Genomic DNA, 19,200 nt, shown 5'->3' on the forward strand with positions numbered 1-19,200 from the left:
GGCCCCGATAAATCGCCTCTTGAAACAGACGAAATATTCCCCTCTGATCTGCACAACTGCATATTTTTTATTTCCTGTCTTATTGGAGCCTTAACTAATTTTATTTTTTCATAGACGTAGTGGTATGAGGGCTGTTTTTTTTTACACTTTACTTTAGTCCCACTAGGAGACTTGAGGGTCCAACTGTCAGATTTTTTTTCTAATACATTGCACTACCTACGTAGTGCAATGTATTACATCCGTCAGTCATTCACTGACAGCAAGCCGATTAGGCTTCGCCTCCGAGCGGGGCATAACCGGCTTCCGTAATGGAAAACAGGAGGCCGCTCTATGAAATATCAAGGCGTCACAAATAGGCTTCTACCTAGCTATACATGTTGTGCCTCATGACGTACACACTATCCCTCCATGTTTCACTCACTTGCACCCCATTATCCATTTATTTCTATTGAGGCACTTCACTCATTACTGCCCCCTATATTTCACTTATAGTATTACACTTGCACACACACTATTCATTTATTATTTCTTACTACACATCCCATGCACCACACACCACTCCCCTCAAGACTATTGGGAGTGGCTATTATTATTTAAAGCACCTGCTCACTCCTTCATCAACGTTTCTGACCTGGCTGTGTCCATTTATAAGTATGGCCTTTTTCAGTGTTTTTGTATATGTCCCCTTGTTTTTATTGGTTCTGTTTGTGCATCAGGAACGTTCTGTTCCAGTTTAGGAGTTAGGGACTCGCAAGTCTGGGGATCCTTGTCGTGGATTGCGAGCTTGCGTCCTTTTGGCCAAAATGATTACTAATACCCCAGGTATTTTTCATTATTATGTATATTCGCTTCTCTTGGACACAGCCGGGTCTTTGATGCTGGGAGAGCATGGTGTGTTGTTGTTTGGCATAGCAAGCAGGGTAGCCCGCTCTATGAATTATCAAGGCGTCACAAATAGGCTTCTACCTGGCTATATACGTTGTGCCTCATGACGTACACACTATCCCTCCATGTTTCACTCACTTGCACCCCATTATCCATTTATTTCTATTGAGGCACTTCACTCATTACTGCCCCCTATATTTCACTTATAGTATTACACTTGCACACACACTATTCATTTATTATCTCTTACTACACATCCCATGCACCACACACCACTCCCCTCAAGACTATTGGGAGTGGCTATTATTATTTAAAGCACCTGCTCACTCCTTCATCAACGTTTCTGACCTGGCTGTGTCCATTTATAAGTATGGCCTTTTTCAGTGTTTTTGTATATGTCCCCTTGTTTTTATTGGTTCTGTTTGTGCATCAGGAACGTTCTGTTCCAGTTTAGGAGTTAGGGACTCGCAAGTCTGGGGATCCTTGTTGTGGATTGCGAGCTTGCGTCCTTTTGGCCAAAATGATTACTAATACCCCAGGTATTTTTCATTATTATGTATATTCGCTTCTCTTGGACACAGACGGGTCTTTGATGCTGGGAGAGAATGGTGTGTTGTTGTTTGGCATAGCAAGCAGGGTAGCCCGCTCTATGAATTATCAAGGCGTCACAAATAGGCTTCTACCTGGCTATACACGTTGTGCCTCATGACATACACACTATCCCTCCATGTTTCACTCACTTGCACCACAATATCCATTTATTTCTATTGAGGCACTTCACTCATTACTGCCCCCTATATTTCACTTATAGTATTACACTTGCACACACACTATTCATTTATTATTTCTTACTACACATCCCATGCACCACACACCACTCCCCTCATGACTATTGGGAGTGGCTATTATTATTTAAAGCACCTGCTCACTCCTTCATCAGCGTTTCTGACCTGGCTGTGTCCATTTGTAAGTATGGCCTTTTTCAGTGTTTTTGTATATGTCCCCTTGTTTTTATCGGTTCTGTTTGTGCATCAGGAACGTTCTGTTCCAGTTTAGGAGTTAGGGACTCGCAAGTCTGGGGATCCTTGTCGTGGATTGCGAGCTTGCGTCCTTTTGGCCAAAATGATTACTAATACCCCAGGTATTTTTCATTATTATGTATATTCGCTTCTCTTGGACACAGACGGGTCTTTGATGCTGGGAGAGCATGGTGTGTTGTTGTTTGTTATAGCAAGCAGGGTAGCCCGCTCTATGAATTATCAAGGCGTCACAAATAGGCTTCTACCTGGCTATATACGTTGTGCCTCATGACGTACACACTATCCCTCCATGTTTCACTCACTTGCACCCCATTATCCATTTATTTCTATTGAGGCACTTCACTCATTACTGCCCCCTATATTTCACTTATAGTATTACACTTGCACACACACTATTCATTTATTATTTCTTACTACACATCCCATGCACCACACACCACTCCCCTCAAGACTATTGGGAGTGGCTATTATTATTTAAAGTACCTGCTCACTCCTTCATCAGCGTTTCTGACCTGGCTGTGTCCATTTGTAAGTATGGCCTTTTTCAGTGTTTTTGTATATGTCCCCTTGTTTTTATCGGTTCTGTTTGTGCATCAGGAACGTTCTGTTCCAGTTTAGGAGTTAGGGACTCGCAAGTCTGGGGATCCTTGTCGTGGATTGCGAGCTTGCGTCCTTTTGGCCAAAATGATTACTAATACCCCAGGTATTTTTCATTATTATGTATATTCGCTTCTCTTGGACACAGCCGGGTCTTTGATGCTGGGAGAGCATGGTGTGTTGTTGTTTGGCATAGCAAGCAGGGTAGCCCGCTCTATGAATTATCAAGGCGTCACAAATAGGCTTCTACCTGGCTATACACGTTGTGCATCATGACGTACACACTATCCCTCCATGTTTCACTCACTTGCACCCCATTATCCATTTATTTCTATTGAGGCACTTCACTCATTACTGCCCCCTATATTTCACTTATAGTATTACACTTGCACACACACTATTCATTTATTATTTCTTACTACACATCCCATGCACCACACACCACTCCCCTCAAGACTATTGGGAGTGGCTATTATTATTTAAAGCACCTGCTCACTCCTTCATCAGCGTTTCTGACCTGGCTGTGTCCATTTGTAAGTATGGCCTTTTTCAGTGTTTTTTTATATGTCCCCTTGTTTTTATCGGTTCTGTTTGTGCATCAGGAACGTTCTGTTCCAGTTTAGGAGTTAGGGACTCACAAGTCTGGGGATCCTTGTCGTGGATTGCGAGCTTGCGTCCTTTTGGCCAAAATGATTACTAATACCCCAGGTATTTTTCATTATTATGTATATTCGCTTCTCTTGGACACAGACGGGTCTTTGATGCTGGGAGAGCATGGTGTGTTGTTGTTTGGCATAGCAAGCAGGGTAGCCCGCTCTATGAATTATCAAGGCGTCACAAATAGGCTTCTACCTGGCTATATACGTTGTGCCTCATGACGTACACACTATCCCTCCATGTTTCACTCACTTGCACCCCATTATCCATTTATTTCTATTGAGGCACTTCACTCATTACTGCCCCCTATATTTCACTTATAGTATTATACTTGCACACACACTATTCATTTATTATCTCTTACTACACATCCCATGCACCACACACCACTCCCCTCAAGACTATTGGGAGTGGCTATTATTATTTAAAGCACCTGCTCACTCCTTCATCAACGTTTCTGACCTGGCTGTGTCCATTTGTAAGTATGGCCTTTTTCAGTGTTTTTGTATATGTCCCCTTGTTTTTATCGGTTCTGTTTGTGCATCAGGAACGTTCTGTTCCAGTTTAGGAGTTAGGGACTCGCAAGTCTGGGGATCCTTGTCGTGGATTGCGAGCTTGCGTCCTTTTGGCCAAAATGATTACTAATACCCCAGGTATTTTTCATTATTATGTATATTCGCTTCTCTTGGACACAGCCGGGTCTTTGATGCTGGGAGAGCATGGTGTGTTGTTGTTTGGCATAGCAAGCAGGGTAGCCCGCTCTATGAATTATCAAGGCGTCACAAATAGGCTTCTACCTGGCTATACACGTTGTGCCTCATGACGTACACACTATCCCTCCATGTTTCACTCACTTGCACCACAATATCCATTTATTTCTATTGAGGCACTTCTCTCATTACTGCCCGCTATATTTCACTTATAGTATTACACTTGCACACACACTATTCATTTATTATTTCTTACTACACATCCCATGCACCACACACCACTCCCGTCATGACTATTGGGAGTGGCTATTATTATTTAAAGCACCTGCTCACTCCTTCATCAGCGTTTCTGACCTGGCTGTGTCCATTTGTAAGTATGGCCTTTTTCAGTGTTTTTGTATATGTCCCCTTGTTTTTATCGGTTCTGTTTGTGCATCAGGAACGTTCTGTTCCAGTTTAGGAGTTAGGGACTCGCAAGTCTGGGGATCCTTGTCGTGGATTGCGAGCTTGCGTCCTTTTGGCCAAAATGATTACTAATACCCCAGGTATTTTTCATTATTATGTATATTCGCTTCTCTTGGACACAGCCGGGTCTTTGATGCTGGGAGAGCATGGTGTTTTGTTGTTTGGCATAGCAAGCAGGGTAGCCCGCTCTATGAATTATCAAGGCGTCACAAATAGGCTTCTACCTGGCTATACACGTTGTGCCTCATGACGTACACACTATCCCTCCATGTTTCACTCACTTGCACCACAATATCCATTTATTTCTATTGAGGCACTTCACTCATTACTGCCCGCTATATTTCACTTATAGTATTACACTTGCACACACACTATTCATTTATTATTTCTTACTACACATCCCATGCACCACACACCACTCCCGTCATGACTATTGGGAGTGGCTATTATTATTTAAAGCACCTGCTCACTCCTTCATCAGCGTTTCTGACCTGGCTGTGTCCATTTGTAAGTATGGCCTTTTTCAGTGTTTTTGTATATGTCCCCTTGTTTTTATCGGTTCTACTCCTGGTGTCATAATAGCAGTCGGCAGTTGTGCGATTGCAGGGCACAGCTGACGATCTGCTAGCAACCACAAAGATGCAGCGATCGGATCTAATCCCTGCATCTGAGGGGTTAATGGCAGGGATCGGAGGTAGCTCCGGTTTCTGCTGTTACAGGTGGATGTCAGCTGTAACATACAGCTGATATCCACCGCTGATGACGCCGGCTCATCTCCTGAGCCGGCGCCATCTTGCCAGCGGTTACGGAAGCCTTTCAGGCCCCGCCTCCGCGCGGGGGGCTGGAAGTTTTCCATGCTAGGCACACCGGGAGGCCAGTATTAGGCCTCTTGTTGCCATTGCAGCCACCGACACCCCGGCGATTTCATTGCTGTGGTGTCGATGAGCTGCAAACACCTTAAATGTAGCCGTTGCTTTTGACGGCTGCATTTAAGGGGTTTATGGCGGGGATCGAAGCTAACTTTGGACCCCGCCGTTACAGCAGGATGTCAGCTGTCAGATACAGCTGACATCCGGGGATGATGGCACCGACTCAGCTTCTGAGCCGGTGCCATGTTTTTGTTGTAAGTATACGACATTTTGCGGGAAGCACTGGCTTTCCATGTCGTATACTTACGACAAATGTCGGGAAGGGGTTAAACATTCTGTAAATGAGCTAGTATTTTAAGAAACTAGCTTGCTAATTATATCTAAAAGGTAACTAAATTTTCAGAAAACTTCAGACATGTCATAGTGACATGTAAAAAGTTTTTTGTTTTTTTTTATAATTGTATGTTTTTATTTTCATTTATCATAACATAAAAATACAAAACCGCAGTAAATTCAGACGAGTAGATACATCATGTTCGAGCAAAAGAAAAACATTTTGCATAGTATATTGATCATGTTTTCAGAAGTCAACACCTTATTACCACAGTATAGCATATGGATTCCATGTGCGGATTATCCATTATCCATTTATATATCAGAAAAACATCAATGAGGTTATTGTCCGCTCTGAATATGTAATAAGGAATGTGAAGCTTAGCTTTTACATCAATTCACATCTGTATCCATCGCCTACATAAGGTAAAGATTGATTCCAACAATACTAACATGACAATCGACAGACACACTAGGGTAGGGAAGGGATAAGGTAAAAATGTAGCTTAGGAGATATCTTATTCTCTATATTAAACCTGGATGTACTTTAAGAACAATGGTCCCTCTCATGGCGGTCTAGAGGAGTCGTACATGTCCCAAAGCCTCCACACACTTGTAAAGCGGTCTACGCAATTATTCAGTGAGGCCGTCAGTGATTCCAATATGTCAAAAGTTTTGATAGGTGGGGGTCCAAGCACTGAGACCCTCACTGATCGCTAAAACAAAGTGGCAGAAGCGCTTGGGTGAGCCGCTTGGTTTCTGATCTGCTTTTCTTGGAAAGCTGAGCAGTTGGTGTACGGAGTGAATAGAAAGTCTATGAGCCCATACACCAACTGCTCGGTTCCGAGAAAAGCCAATCGGAAACAAAGTGGCACAGCGCTCACTCGAGCGCTTCTGCCGCTTTGTTATAGCGATCGGTGGGGGTCTCAGTGCTCTAACCTCCACCAATCAAAACCTCTGACATGTCACTATGACATGTCAGAAGTTTTTTGAAAGTTTAGTTACCCTTTAATGGCAACATTTATAGGATGTGTGCTGCGCAGTCAAAATTTGTGCAGAAACAAGGTGAATTGCATTTATTGGCTGTGGAGTCTTTACAGGTGAAACACATATTTTTAACCAGGCAACACACTATCGCAATGTAAAAACGCAGCCTTAACCCCTTCCCGCAAAATCACGTACAGTTAAGTGATGGAAACTGGTGTTTTAACGCATTTCCACGTAACTATACGTGAAGGAGATAAAGCTAGCTCAGGAGCTGAGCCAGCACCATCACCGCCGAGTGCCAGCTGTATGTTCAATAGAGATCGCAGCATGTGAGGAGTTTTTAGTCACCGGCACCCCAGCAACGTGATCGCTGGGTTGCCGGTGGCTGCAAAGGCGATCGGAGCGGTATGTAGCAAATCGGCAGCCTGCCATGCGATGGCAAGGCTGGCGACTGATGCTATGGCATCAGGAGGCCTAACAATGGCCTCCTGTCTGCCATTACGGAAGCCGAATAGGCCCCACCCGGAGGGGGAGCCTGATCGGCTTGCTGTCAGTTAACAACTGACAGTTCTAATACATTGCACTACATAGGTAGTGCAATGTATTAGAACATCAAACAAACAGTTGGAGCTTCAAGTCCCCTAGTGGGACTAAAGAAAAGTGTAAAAAAAAGTACAAATAAAAGTTGTAAAAAATACAATAAAAGTTTCAAGTAATAACATAAAAAAATATCGCCCTTTTTCCCTTATCAAGTCCTTTATTATTACATATTTGGTATCGCCGTGTCCGTAACGACCTGAACTATTAAAATAATTTCGTTATTTATCCCGCACAGTGAACGCCGGAAGAAAAAACTAAAAAATACTGCCATAATTGCTGTTTTTTTGGTCACTGTGTCTTCCAAAATAAAAAGTGATCAAAAAGTCGCATGTATCCAAAAATGGTACCTATAAAAAGTATAACTCGTCTTGCAAAAAACAAGCCCTCATACAGCTCCGTCGACAAAATAATTAAAAAGTTATGGTTCTCACAACTTGTCGACAGAAAAAATACATTCTCTTTACAAAAGTAATTTTATTGTGCAAAAAGTTGTAAAACATAAAAAAATTCCATGAATTAGGTATCGCTGGAATCGGACTGACCCGCAGAATAAAGTTAACATGTAATTTATGATGCGTGGTGAACGCTGTATAAAAATAACTAAAAAATATGCCAGAATTGCTGTTTTTTTGTCACCTGGCCTCCCAAAAAAAAAAGGATAACAAGTGATCAAAAAATCAAATGTACCCCAAAATGGTACCAATAAAAACTACAGCTCGTCCCTCAAAAAAACAGCCCTCATACCACTACGTCTATGAAAAGATAAAATTAGTTAAGGCTCCAATAAGTCAGGAAAGAAAAAATATGCAACTGTGCAGGACCAAGGGGAACATTTCTTCTGTTTCAAGTGGCGAATTATGAAGGCCCCTAAAATTAGGGAACCAGGAAGGGGACGGCCCAAACATATCTGCTGAAAGCGAGGGTGCCTGTATTATACCAGGACAACACTTTCCAGCAAAATTCCCCAAACTGCAAAGGTGCAGGGTGTGTACCAAAAGGGGGATAAGAAAGGACATTTATCAGCGTGACACCGGCCTGTGCAGAAAATATTATTCACTGCTTAACACACTGGATTATTATAATTTTTTTTTTACCCTATTATTGTACCACCTGACTATGCCCCTGATGTACTCTACCCCATTTACATATGCCCCAACATTATAAACGGAAACACCAGTAAAACTCCAAACAAAACTTCTACCAAGCAAAATCTGCGCTCCAAAGCAAAATGGCGCTCTCTCACTTCTGAAACCTACAGCGTGCCCAAACAGCAGTTTACTTCCACATATATGGCATCACCATACCCGGGAGAACCCTTTTAACAATTTTTGGGGTTTGTATCTCCAATGGCACAAGCTGGGCACCACATATTTGCTACTGAAATGGCATATCTAGGGAAACATTTTAATTTTTACTTTGCACCTACCGCAGCGCAATCATTCATGGAAAAGACCTGTGGGTGAAGCTGCTCACAACACCACTTAATAAATGCCTTAAGGGGTGCAGTTTCCAAAATGGGGTCACTTCTCAGGGGTTTCTTTTATTACTTCACATCAGAGCCTCTGCAATTGTGAACCAATACTAAATTGCCAAATTAGGCCTCAATTTTGCATGGTACTCTTTCACTCCTGAGCCTGGTCGAATGTTCAGGAAAAGGATTAGGGCCACATATAGGGTGTTTCTAAAACCGGGAAACACAGCATAATAATTAGAGAGCTGTATTGTTATGGTGGCACAAGCTGGGTACCACATATTGGCATATGTATGGAAAATCTAATTTTCACTCTGCAACATTGAGTGCACACCAATTTCTGCCAATCACCTGTGGGGTTAATATGCTCACTACACCCCTAGGTGAATACCTTGAGGGGTGTTGTTTCTAAAATGGTATCACTTCTGGGGGGGATCCACTGTTTTGGTCCCACAGGGACTTTGCAAATGCGACATAGTGCCCAGAAACCAATCCAGCAAAATCTGTACTCCAAAAGCAAACGGCGCTCCTTTCCTTCTGAGCCCTGCCGTGTGCCCAAACAGCAGTTTATAAACACATATGGGGTATTGCCGTACTCATGAGAAATTGCTCTACAAATGTTGGGATTCTTTTTTTCCTTTGTTTGTTGAGAAAATGAAAAATTTTGAGCTAAAACTACGTCTTATTGAAGAAAAAGGATATTTTTTTATTTTCACTGCCCAATTCTAATAAAGTCTGTGAAACACCTGTGGGGTCAAAATGCTCTCTACACCCCTAGATGAATTCTTCAAGGGGTGTAGTTTCATGAATGGAGTCACTTTTGGGGAGTTTCCACTGTACAAGTTCCTTAGGGGCTTTGCTAAAGCGACATGGTGTCAAGAAACCAATCCAGCAAAATCTTTGCTCCAAAAGCCAATGGTGCTCCTTCCCTTCTGATCCTTGCCGTGTTCCCAAATAGCAGTTTATGACCACATATGGGGTATTTCCATACTCCAGAGAAGTTGCTTTACAAATGTTGGGGTTCTTTTATTCCTTTATTTGTTGAGAAAATGAAAAATTTTGAGCTAAAGCTACGTCTTATTGGAAAAAAAGGATTTTTTTTTATCTTGACTGCCCAATTCTAATAAAATCTATGAAACCCCTGTGGGATCAAAATGCTCACTACACCCCTAGATGGATTCTTCAAGGGGTGTAGTTTCCTAAATGAAGTCACTTTCTTGGAGTTTTCACTGTTTTGGTCCCTCAGGGGCTTTGCAAATACGACATGGCCTCCGCAAATCATTCCTGCCAAATGGCGCTCTTTCCCTTCTTAGCCCTGCCGTGTGTCCAAACAGCTGTTTATGACCACATATGGGGTATTGTTTTACTCGGGAGAAATTGCTTTACAAATGTTGCGGTGCTTTTTCTTCTTTAGTTCTTGTGGAAATTAGAAAAAATTAGCTATACCTACATTGTCTTTGAAAGAATGTAGATTTTCATTTTCACGGCCTACTTCCAACCATTTCTTCAAAACACCTGCGGGGTCAAAATGCTCACTATACCCCTAGATAATTTCCTCAAGGCGCGTAGTTTCCAAAATGGGTCACTTTTCGGGGATTTACACTGTTTTGGCACCGCAAGAGCCCTTCAAACCTAACATGGTGCCTAAAATATTTTCTAATAAAAAGAATGCCTCAAAATCCTCTAGGTGCTTCTTTGCTTCTGAAGCCGGGGTTTCAGACTATAAGCATGCATGGGCCCCATGTTGGATATTTCTAAAAACTGCAGAACATGGGCAATAGATATTGAGTTGCATTTCTCTGGTAAAATCTTCTGTGTTACAAAAAAAAAAATAGATTAAATATGAATTTCTGCAAAAAAACATGACATTTGTACATTTCACCTCCACTTTGCTTTAATTCCTGTGAAACGTCTAAAGGGTTAAGAAACTTTCTAAATGCTGTTTTGAATACTTTGAGGGGTGAAGTGTTTAAAATGGGGTGACTTATTGGAGGTTTCTGATATATAAGGCCCTAAAAGTCACTTCACAACTGAACTGGCCCCTGTAAAAATAGCCTTTTGACATTTTCTTGAAAATGTGAGAAATTGCTGCTAAAGTTCTAAGCCTTGTAACGTCCTAGACTAATGAAAGGATGTTAAAAAAACGATTCCAATCTAAAGTAGACATATGGGGGATGTTAATTAGCAACAATTTTGTGTGGTATTACTATCTGTATATGATGCTGCAAATTCAACAAATTACCATTTTAGTTCTCTTTACAACCTTTAAAATGTATTGATCTCTGTTGTGCATAATAATTTGAAACAATGCATTTTGAGTTTTTTACTTCTAAAAAAAAATCTGTTATCATTAGGAGATTTGTTCAATGAAATTCGCATTTTACTCCAACGGTTGATGGCTTGAAGATTATACTGACTGTCATTTGCATCGACTATTTAGGAAAATCAGCAAAAAATAACATTTGCATAATTTTTGAACGCGGTGTACATCACTACCGCTAGTCTGTACCATTCACACAACACAGGATCCATTACCCCTTTCCGCTGCAGCCACTTTTGACCTTTCTGACAAAGCCTCATTTCTTCAAATTGACATTTGTCGCTTTATGCGGTTACAAATATGTAGTGCTTTTGACTTATCCAAACGATTCTGAGATTGTTCTCTCATGACACATTGTACATTTTGTCTATACGTTCAGTATTTATTTGTGAAAAACACCAAAATTTAGAGAACATTTTGAGAAATTTGCACTTTTCTAAAATTAAATGTGTCTGGTTGTAGGACAGATAATTATACCACACATAATAGTTGCTAGTTAACATTTCCCATATGTCTACTTTATGTTGGTATCATTTTTTAAACATCCTTTTATTTTTCTAGGACATTGCAAGGCTTCTAAGTTAAGCAGCAATTTCTCACATTTTCAAGAAAATTTCAAAATCCAAAATTCTTAGGGACCAGTTCAGTCCTGAAGTGGCTTTGAGGGGCCTATATATATTAGAAGCCCCCATTAATCACCCCATTTTGAAAACTGCATCCCTCAAAGTATTCAAAACAGCATTTAGAACGTTTCTTAACCCTTTAGGCATTTCACAGGAATAAAGGCAAGTAAAGGTGATATTTCAAAATATCACTTTTTTTTTCAGTTATTCAAAATTAATCCTGTTTTTCCTGTAACAAGTGTTAACAGAGAAACACAACTCAATATTTATTACCCTGATTCTGAAGTTGTAAGATATATCCCACATGTGGCCCTAATGTGCTACATGACTGCAATATAGGCCTCAGAAATGAAGGAGCACCTAGTGGATTTTGGGGCCTTCTTTTTATTAGAAAATATTTTAGGCACATTGTCAGGTTTTAAGAGGTCTCGTGGGGCCAAAACATAGGAAAAATCAATAAAAACACACCATTTTTGAAACTATACCCATTTGATATGAGCATTTTGACCTTAGAGGTGTTTTATAGATTTTATTAGAACTGCTCCATGTAAACAAACAATTAAATTGTTTTTCCAATAAGATGTAGATTTCGGTTCAATTTTCTTTCCTTTCCCAATGAATAAAGGAGAAAAAGCACCAAGGCATTTGTAAAGCAATTTCTTCAGCGTACGGAAATACTCAATATGTGTTGTTAAAAAAAATCTGCTGTTTGGACACACGGCATGGCTCAGAAAGGAAAGGAGCGCTATTTGGCTTTTGGAGCGCAGATTTTGCTGGATTGGTTTGTGGGCGTCATATCACATTGCAATTTTTCCACTGATATGCCATTTCACCGTACAATATGTTGCGCCCAGTATGTGCCACTGTAGAATCTTACCCCTAAATTGTTAAGCGTGTTCTCCTGGGTAAGGCAATGCCACACATGTAGACATAAACTGCAGTTTGGGCACACTGTAGGGCTTAGAAGGGAAGGACTGCCGTTTGGAGCGTGGATTTTGCTTGGGAGTAGTTTTGTTTGGAGTTTTACTGGTATTTCCGTTTATAATGTGGTGGCATATGTAATCTGTGTGGAGTATATCAGGGCATAATAAGAGGGTATAATAATGGGGTAGCGATACAATTATCCATAGATGTGTGGTACGCTGTGAAGCAATCCATTATGCACAGGCCAGTGTTGCACTGATAAACTGTATCCTTTTTTTCAATCCCCCTTTTCTAACACTGCACCTTTTTTGGAACTTTTCCTCCTTTGTAGTTTGGGAAATGTTGCTAAGAAAGTGTTGCCCTGGTATAATATGGGCGTTCTTGCTTCTAGTAGATGTGCTAAGGCCCTCCCCTTCCTGGCTCCCAAATACTAGAGTCCTGATAACCACTTCTTGAATCTGAAGGAATGTTCCCCTTCGGCTTGCACATGCACATCGGGATGTTTTTTCATCACCACCTTACTAGTGCCATAAATTTTTTTGTTTTTTTCCATTCATGTGGCCCTATGAGGGCTTTTTTTTTGTGGGACCAGTTGTGGTTTGCATTGTAACCATTTTCTGGGGCATACAACTTTTTTTATCACTTTTTATAAAAAATTTTGGTAGGCCCAGTACCAATTAACAGTAATTCTGGCATTGTTTTCTATTTATTTTTCTTTAGGGTGTTTCCCGCACACTATAAATGGCATGTTAACTTTATTCGGTACCAAATTAGTGATACCAAATTTATATAATTTTTTTATGTTTTACTACAGGAAGGAATGTTTCTCTCTGGCCACATCAGGTAGTTTTTTCCTCTCGCACTTTACTGGAGCCATAACTTTTTTATTTTTCAGTTGATGGAGCTGTGTGAGGGCTTGTTTTTTTGTGTGACATGCTGTAGATTTTATTGGTACCATTTTGGGACACGTGACTTTTTGATCACTTTTTATTTCATTTTTTGGAAGAGAAAATTACCAAAAACAATAAAATCTATTTTTAAAAAAAAAAGAAATCAATTGTTTTCTGTGTCGCCATGTTCTAAGAGCCATAACTTTTTTATTATTGCATCAACAAAGCTGTGTCAGGGCTTTTTTTGTGGGACGGGCTGTCATTTTTATTGGTACTATTTTGGGGTAAATGATACTTTTTGATCTCTTTTTGGGAGGAGATGCAACCTAAAAAACATAATATTATGTCATATTTTTTTCTGACGGTGTCCACCGTGCGTGATCAATTACACATTCGTTTTATAGTTTGGGTCATTACGGATGTTGCGATACAAATTATGTATAGTTTTTTTCCAATAATAAAAGACCTCTTAAGGGATTGGAGATAACTCTGATGCTAGCCGTTTAACTCCTTAGATGCTGCAACAGCGGCTGCAGCTCCTAAGGAATTTGACAGAAGGAAGGGGGCTCTCTTTGTCAGCAGATGAAACACAATCGTAGGGTGCCAAGGGGTTATCATTTGAGCCAGGTGCGTAACAACGGCCCCACGGTATTCCTTAGGTATATGCCTAATAGATTGCCTGTGAGTGTATCACTGATAGGCAGTAATGCCTTGGAATGCTGAGCATTCCAAAACATAAATACGATCAAGTGATCGCAGCTTCAAGTCCTCTAATGGAGCTTAAAATAAAAATCAAAAAATCCTAAAAAAAATCCATAGTAAAAAAATTAAATACATCATTATTTAAATAAAAACTTTAGTATTTTGTAAAAATAGTAAACCTTCTTAAGGGAAAAAAAAGGCAATTTGTGTTTCTTTAACTTGAAAGTAATTCCACAGTGCCCTTTGCATAAAGTGCCACACTGCTCCCTGAAGATAATTCCACAGTGCCCTCTGTAGATAATGCCACTGTTTCCCTTTGTAGATAAAGCCACAGTTCCCTCTGTAGATAATGCTACAGTGCCCTTTGTAGATAATGCCACAGTGCCCTCTGTAGATAATGCCACAGTGCCCACCGTAGATAATGCCACACATCCCAGTGGATAGTGCTACAGTTCCCTCTGTCGCCCTGTAGATAGTGGCGCTCATGCCCCCCTGTAGATAGTGCCACCCACCACCCCTCCTTATATGGACAGTGAGAGAAGTCCCTGGCCAGAGCATCAGCAATCTTCTGGCCGTCACAGTCCAAATATGGACAGGGACATCAGGGGCTCCCTCTAGTAGTGGAATCCCTGGCCAGAGCATTGCTGACGCTCTGGCAGGGGATTCCACTCCAGAAGTAGCCCCTGACATCCCTGTCCATTTATGGACAGTGACGTCAGGAGCTCCCTCTAGAAGCAAAATCCCCGGCCAGAGAGTCGGCAATGCTGCGGCCTGGGATGCTGCTCCTAGAGGGAGCTACAGTGGCACTATCTACAGGGGAGGTAGCGCTATATACAGTGGGTGGTGCTATCTACTGGGGGGCGTGGGTGTTGCTTATCCAAAGGGGGTGTGGTGGCGCTATCTACAGGGGGTGCATGGGTGGTTCTATCTACAGGGGGGGCATGGGTGTCACTAAATTCTGCTCCTGCTCCCCGGCCATAGCATCGGCAATGCTCTGGCAGGGTATTCCACTCCAGGAGTAGCCCCTGACATCCCCATCCATATATGGAAATAAAGAGAAAGAGCACGGCACCACATAGTGTGAGTAAGCCCAGGAATAGCAGTCAGTATAATCAAGTGAATGCTCACCACAGGACAGTAGATAATTCGATTTGAAAATGCTGTTAGTAGAAAGTGCTGCTGCCGAGATCCCAGCCGGTGGGGCCAGTTGGCCACCGCAAAAGAGACAATATTTGTTGTAGGAAAAAAGGGGGACCAAAGCCGGCGCTGCTACTTAATAGAAGAACAAATTCTTAATAGTAATGATGTTTTATTTATAAGTCAGGCTACGCGTTTCAATGCTGCACCGGCATATTCATCAGGCCATATACATTAACAGTGCAGACAACAATGTTTAAATACACCACGCGGCAAGAAAAACCGCCAATGTGTTCAGGGTCAAAGTTCCCCGATGACGTAATCACAGGTCAAAGGTAGGAGTTTAAAATGTAAATGTCAGGCAAAAGACTAAAAAAGAGTATACATGGAAGTAAAAAACAGTGTTCCTAAAAAGAAAACAAGCAAAAAAACATAAATATTAGAGCAGAGGGACACATAGCATTTAACATCCATTTGTATGTTAGCCAGAAGAGGAAGCGCGGCTAAGATAAAAACATCCTTTTGGATGTTAAGGCCTTAAACATCCATTCGGATGTTTAGCAAGATCGTGAAGCACAACTAACATCTCAACCATCCATTTGGATGTTAACATGATAGTGAAGCGCATAAAGGCTTTTTAACATCCAATTGGATGCTAACACAATAATGAAGGGCACATAGATTAAAATACAAAAACAGACTTGTTAAAAATAATAATAATTTGAGAATGAATTATAGCAGGGAAAATACATGCAAGGAAAAAAGATAAACAATATAACTACAACTCGTATATGTATTACAGGACGCATTAATGCGCAGGAGCTAACATAGCGTCCCCGGAGTCATGGCAACCACACTGAACCCAGAGCACAGACCGCAAACACGGAGAGGAGATAGAGGAATCAAAAGGATGTTTTTATCTTAGCCGCCCTTCCTCTTCTGGCTAACATACAAATGGATGTTAAATGCTATGTGTCCCTCTGCTCTAATACTTACGTTTTTTTGCTTGTTTTCTTTTTAGGAACACTGTTTTTTACTTCCATGTATACTCTTTTTTATTCTTTTGCCTGACAATTACATTTTAAACTCCTACCTTTGACCTGTGATTACGTCATCGGGGCACTTTGACCCTGAACACATTGACGTTTTTTTCTTACCGCGTGGTGTATTTAAACATTGTTGTCTGCACTGATAATGTATATTGCCTGATGAAGATGCCGGTGCGGCATTGAAACGCATAGCCTGACTTATAAATGAAACATCATTACTATTAAGAATTTGTTCTTCTATTAAGTAGCAGCGCCGGCTTTGGCCCCCCTTTTTTCCTACAACAAATACTGTCCATATATGGACAGTGACGTCAGGAGTTCCCTCTAGAAGCAAAATCCCCGGCCAGAGAGTCGGCAATGCTGCGGCCTGGGATGCCGCTCCTAGAGGGAGCTACAGTGGCGCTATCTACAGGGGAGGTAGTGCTATATACAGGGGGTGGCGCTATCTACTGGGGGGCGTGGGTGTTGCTATATACAAAGGGGGTGTGGCAGCGCTCTCTACAGAGGGTGCATTGGTGGTTATATCTACAGGGGAGGCATGGGTGTCACTAAATTCTGCTCCTGCTCCCCGGCCATAGCGTCGGTAATGCTCTGTCTGCGGGTTCCTACGCCGGGTGATGCCTTAAGGTGGATGCAGCAGCACCCGGCGTTGAACTTGGGAACAATACATTAAATAGGATACGGCACCGGACCACCCAGGTAGAACGACACAAAAACGCTGCAGGTAACGTTTTTTTGATCTGGCTCCTGCACAGGTCCGGCGCCGTACGGTGGCACAACGTATGTCCCATGTGCCGGAACAGATCCCATAGAAAGCTATAGGATCTGTTTTAGAATCAGTTTCCCTCCGGCTTTTCTGCAACATGCCAGAGGGAAAAGGACAGGGCCAACGGACATATGTGAACAGCCCCTTACACTGATAACTATCCTTGTTCCAGTCAGGGGGTGCTTCTAGCCTTTTTGCCGCTTGAGACAAAAAGTGAAATTCTCAATTACCACACCCTCTTAAATTGGATTTATTAAAGTGCAGAGATGACCCTAAAATGTATCAAAATGCTGCCCACAAAATGCTGCAGCTTGAGCAGAAGTTTTTATCTTCATTTATGGATAGTGGACCCCTGGTTCTAACTGTAATATAATATACATAAAGTAATATACAGCCGCTCTAATAGCTGGGGTTGGAGATAACTCTGATTCTAGCCGTTTAACTCCTTAGATGCTGAAATAGCGGCTGCAGCTCCTAAAGAGTTTGACAGAGGGACAGTTGCTCTCTTTGTCAGCAGATGAGACACAATCGTAGGTTTCCAAGGGGTTATCATGGGAGCCGGGTGCCTAACAACAGCCCAGCGGTATTCTTTAGATATATGCCTAATAGATTGCTTGTGAGTGTATCACTGACAGGCAGTAGTGCCTTGGAATGCTGAGCATTCCAAAACATAAATACAAAGTTATCGCAGCTTCAAGTCCTCTAATGGAAAAAAAAATTCTAAAAAAATCATTAAAACAAAATTCATAGTAAAAAAATGAAATACACCATTATTTAAATAAATACTGTAGTATTTTGTAAAAATAGTAAACCAATAAAAAATTGCATACGTTATCGTTGCAAAAAAAATAATGACAATAGCGGTTCATTCCATTCTCCCCCCGAAAAATAAATAAATAAAACGTTCATTAATAAATTATCTGTACACCAAATGGTGTCATTGAATAATACAACTTGTCAAACAAAAAGTAAACCCTGTCCTGAAGGCCCAAAATAGGCTGTGCCTTTAAGGGGTTAAAGCTGCCCTATTGGGGGATTGAATGAAAGTTGCATTTTTCTTCCCATCCAGCAGTAAACTGTAATATGATTTCAAAGCCGATAGACAAACTGTGCTGTCACCAATTATAGCATGTCACTAGATTTCCAATATCTAGCAGCTCACATGTTTAGCATAATTGTTAAGGGGAGTACATAATGAACTCTGGCTTCTATACCTGACATTTAATTGGTATGGCTTTTTTTATATATACTTGCCATTTCCATTCAGATATTGACCACTAAATCAATGAAAACATGCAAGACTATGCGATGTGTTTAATTTAAGCAAGGTCCATCATTTAATCCACTTTAAGATTTTTGCTCTATTATTAGGGAATTTAAATAATAATTTATTTCTTACATAGGCAAATTAGAAGGAAATTAGTTGTGAAAGGCTCTCATTTAATGTCTTTCTCAATGTAAATTGTTTGCAAGAATTAATTGCCAAGCTCTTAGCATTTAGATGAGATGTGTCCTCTTTGCCCTCAGCACACTGGTCTGTTTTTTATTTGTGGGGATATTTATATTCTCTAGTATTTTTCTGCATAAGATGTTGTCTGTAGCATATGCACAAAATGAAGGATTTTCTAATGTCCTAAAGTGCAAAAATATTAAATTTTACAGTATCTATAGTATATGAAATCATTAAGAAATGCTGCCCATAGATTACACTTAGGGCTTATGCACACTGGCACATAGACTGTATTGCTCCTCTGGGACAGAGCTGTACAGCATTCATGCATTGCTGTACAGGCTCCATCAGACTTCATGTGTATGGAGATTTTCTTCCCAAGAAGCAATGCTTCTACATAATTTTACTGGCACCTATCCAATAACGCTGCCAGCAATCAGTCTCCAAAATACAACCACCATCACCAACACATTACCATTGTCTGTGCCTTAGAACATGGGTGGTCAACCTAAGATAAGTGTTAAAATAATCCTGACCCGCAGGAACCTCAGTCGGATGGGAAGGTTCCTATTAGCTGAAGCCATTGAGTGATGTTTAGCTTGCATTGACTGCTCTTTTCTCACTGCTGCCCACTGGAGTCATTCTCCACATATCAAGGTATTTTTTTTAAATCACTGGGGCACTTTGGCCTGGCTCTGTTATTTTGGGGTTTGGTTGTAGGCACT

This window comes from Rhinoderma darwinii, chromosome 3, assembly GCF_050947455.1.
Source record: "Rhinoderma darwinii isolate aRhiDar2 chromosome 3, aRhiDar2.hap1, whole genome shotgun sequence".
In the NCBI taxonomy this organism is placed as follows: domain Eukaryota; kingdom Metazoa; phylum Chordata; class Amphibia; order Anura; family Rhinodermatidae; genus Rhinoderma; species Rhinoderma darwinii.